This window comes from Sinocyclocheilus rhinocerous, unplaced genomic scaffold (genome assembly GCF_001515625.1).
Source record: "Sinocyclocheilus rhinocerous isolate Xijiao unplaced genomic scaffold, SAMN03320098_v1.1 scaffold346, whole genome shotgun sequence".
NCBI lineage: Eukaryota > Metazoa > Chordata > Actinopteri > Cypriniformes > Cyprinidae > Sinocyclocheilus > Sinocyclocheilus rhinocerous.
In genome coordinates, this window is record NW_015630993.1 from 725,543 (window position 1) to 729,994 (window position 4,452).

The window sequence follows — 4,452 nt, forward strand, 5'->3', positions numbered from 1 at the left end:
TCTTACGGGTTTGGAACGACATGAGGGTGAGAAATGACAGAATTTTCATTTTTGGGTGAACTATCCCTTTAATCTAGCTTGAATACTTGATTATGGTTAGTCAATCCATAGATACAAACAGGTGAAAATTCGCCTTTTGAGATCAAAATAGGTCACCTACGAGATTTGTGTAGATTCGATGAAAAAGTGTTTTTTTTTTTTTTTTTTTTTGGGTCTTTGTTTTTTTTTAGGCGGGGACCTCTGTAAATTATTATTACCATATTAAAATTTATTTAAGTGAGGGAGGAGACAGGGTGGGGTGTTGTGCTTGGCATGTGCGCTCAATTTCACGTTAATTGGGGCTGTCTGAGAGTGAATTTGCATTTTTAGCATAATTTCACAAAGCTCAAGTCAGAAAAAATTCTGTTTGCCTTAAATCTTGAAATTATCATGCTACATGTAGGCCTATGTAGCATCTTTTTTGGAATGTGATTTATAAATATCTAATTTCAAATGGCTACAGACATTTTAAAGGCCAGTTCAGCCTGTAATAGAGAAAATAAACATCTTGTTCATGTAGTTTTTCATTCTTTCTTGTCTCTTGCTTAAAAATAAATAAAAAATAAAATCAGCAATCAGTATCAGAATCGACCCATTTGCTTATAAAAAAAAAATTTGGCAATCGGAATTTGCCATGAAAAATAATGATCGTTGCATGCCTAGTTTTTGTAGATAGCCTATACTGGTTTCCTCAAACAGTCATAATAACTTTGACTGACTATTAAGAGTAAGTCAAGAGCCAGTGAGTACACTGGTCCACTTAAAGGAGTAGTTCACACACACGCGCGCGCACACACACACACACCCACACACACACGATGCGCAAAACTCCGCATTTGAACAGTCAATAGCAAATACTTAAGCTAATAACAAAACAGTAGCTGATTCAGAAGCGCCAGATTGTCATAGCAAAGTCAGAATTACCTCCTCTCCTAGGTTCACGAAACGGTCGTCCATAAAATGCATTGCTGTTCTGTTGTAAGTAATCTTAAAGATTCCTAAATGCATCTACTTTCGGAAGGCCAAATAAAGTGCTTTTGCTTTCGCCTAGAAACACACAGCGTCTCCCTGACATGGCTGCTTCAACACTAACTGCGGTTACTGAAACCACGCCTTCTTTCTTTGCATGCACATTTGGGCGGCATTATGCTAATATTTCCACATAGTGAGGTAGATATGTGGGGGCGTGTTAGAACGAGCCGTTTTAGGGGGGCGTGGCAGAGTCTTAACTTTGATAAAGAATATCTCTTTGGTTTTGAGACTTTAGTCTTTGCAACTTCAGGGATCTTATCTATGCACAATCAGCTTGTAACACTCCAAAGAGAAAGGAAAACTTGAAATCGCATCATATGACCCCTTTAAAAGTCTGTGTTAAAAGAGAGATGGCTGTTGCGCCATTTATTTAAGTCGACTGCTATAGCCTATATCCAGCTTAGGCTGTTTTCTCTAAATTTGTATATATACTGTGAATGAGGGGTAGGGGCGTGTTTGTTTTGGTGATTTCAAATATCAACATTGGCTACCAGAAATTGCTTACTCTGCCTTTAAGCCCCATCCTCGCGAGCCGCGACTCATCATGATTCTTAACTTGTCGTGATAGGCCACATAAGAGGACTCTTGGATGTTGTGAAATGTGCGATCGCATCGCCGATCACTCTAGATCAGGGATCCTCAAATCTGGCCCATGAGATCCACTTTCCTGCAGAGTTTAGCTCTAACCCTAATCAAACACACCTGAGCATGCTAATCAATGTCTTCAGGATCATTAGAAAATCACAGGTAGGTGAGTTTGATCAGGGTTGGAGCTAAACTCTGCAGCGCATTGGCCCTCCAGGGCAAGATTTGAGGAAACCTGCTCTAGAGAAACTTAAAGATGAAGTAGGCTACGGAAGGACAAATATCCAAACTTTTTCAGACTACTGCAGCTTGCACTCACGCTGCTCATTGGTTCGGCTTAGAGCCCTGCACAGGCCTCAAAAGCCCGGCCCGTGTCCGACAGCTTATCAGAAATACCGGCCCGAGTCCGTCTTTTTTTTCCCCCTTCTCCCAAAACATCTTATACTACTGTTTCAGATATTATAATGCTTCAGTTTTGTTATGTAATGGCAAAGTGATTATATTTCGTTTAGTTTTTGTTTTTTAAAGTAACGACCAAGCGGCCAGCTGCAGACAGTGAGCCTATGTTTGATCAATTTAGCCTTCTCAAATCATCATGACTTGCCTAAAATAAAATCAGGCCCCTAACCAGCTATGAGGCCACCGAGGTCCGGACCTCAGTAAATTTTTCATGTTCAAAAATAAAATTTGTTCTTTGAATGACTAATTTGCTGTTAAACTCCTCATATGAATGTCTGCATGACATGTTTAATTCAGTTTAGACAGTTTGCAAGAATGTTTAGCGTCCCTGGTATGAAAATGATCGCTACGAGACGCTGGCGGAGTGAACGAGGCTTGAGAGCGTGAGTGTGGGCGCGGGCGAGTGTTGCCAGATCCAGCTATTATAAGCGTTTTTGGACTTGTCTTTTCCACTTAATTTAACACTTTGAACAGGAGCGCTTCACAAAAATGATCCGAAACTCAGCGAATACATGCCTCACAGACATGATAAATATATCTATAGAAAGCTTTAAATTACTACTTAACTAAATAAAAAAATAAAAAACAAAAACTCTTTCATTATAATCCGTAAAGATGAATTTCTCTAAAGGCGCATCTAATGAGGAGATGCCGATCAGGATCGGCAACTTCATCCTTGCAACACCGACTCAGAAAACACTATTTATTAGTAAATAATTCAAATATCTCCTTCCTCTTTGTCTTTGGGCGCGCGCACGGCATTCGGTGCGTGAGGTGTGTACGCGCTGTACGGAGTTAAAAATCATCATATGTGTTCTACTGAAGAAACAAAGTCACCTACATCTTGGATGCACTGGGGGTAAGCAGATAAACATCAAATTTTCATTTTTGGGTGAACTATCCCTTTAAGCACCGTCGAGTCGCTCTTGACAGTCGCGGTACACGGTCTCGTGTTGTTTCCAACTTTCTGCATTGTTTTTTTTTTTTACTCTTTGTACAGCAGTTATTGTTCATTGTAAATGTATTTTTAATGTAGAATATGTGTTACATAAATACATGAAATGTGGGTGCCCCCCCACGCATAAAAGTGAAACTCCGCCTATGATGTAAAGACATTTATTTGCTATGTCTTTTCACAGCAAGGTTTATTATTCTGCAGTAAAGAAAGAATGACATGAAAAAAGACATACAACATCCTTCATCCTCAACTCTCTCAAGATTAGCTTAGGTGCTCTGAAAGCAGATGCTTTCACAATCTTGTATGTCTTAACAAGTCATTAAAAGTCTAAGCTGCCTCAAAAGGGCTGCCATATTGAAAACTAATTCTGAGGGGCCTATAGGATAGGCTATACATTCCGACAGATAACCCTCAAAATATTCCTACAAATGTTGTTTTTTGAATATTGAAACGGTACCTTTTAGTCTCACCATCGTTTTCGGTTCATTATATATTGCTGTTCTTTGGGTTGGAGACAAACCACAGCAGCCCTATACTTTTCAGGTCTCAACACCCTGTCCATTGTTCCAGCAGTGGATCGCGACACGTGTGGCCTCTCCCCCGTGGATCATGTGAGCACAGGAAACATAAAGCTCTTCCTCAGGGACCTGATAGCTTGTCTGAAGGCCAAAAACAAACCCAAACTATTTTACAAGGGACCATCAATGTCTGTATTTAGATTTAATGGTTAGAAGAATGCTGTTTTACAGGCACTTTAGTTTTTAGGTTCAAGATACTGGATGAAAATGGGAATCTGGAGTTTGAAACAAACTGTGTTACATCTGGTGGCTTGAAGTTCTCCAGTGCATAGGCAGGGGGAAAAAAACTCGGCTCTCCCCCAAACAGCCTTAACGAGAACAGTGTGTCTGGAAATGACCCAGTCAGTCTTTCTGGGACAGAGTAAAAGCAGGAGAAGGAGAAGGAGGAGGGGACAACAGGAGTTTCTTCCCCCCACACCAATCCAACTGTTCTTCATCGTGCAGTCTGTACACAACAGACATCCAACTTGAGAGGAGGAAACAGCAGACGCTTTCTCCTCCATGTTAGATCATCTTCAGTCAGCATGTTTTAGAACATCGGCACTTGAAGGTAAGTATGAACTCTTTCATTTCAACATTTCTTTTGTCTGTTTTCTATTTTTGTAATGTCATTCCTGTCCATGTAACGATAGACAGATGGCTTATACCTTACAGGAATGCACAGCTTTAAAAGGTTCATGTCCAGATGTGACTACCTAAGTTTAAAACTGTTCTCTAACTGTTTAACAGATTCTTTAACAAAGAATAGTTCTATAATGGACTCTCACAGTTGAATTTGGCAAGATGACCCTTTTTTTTTTT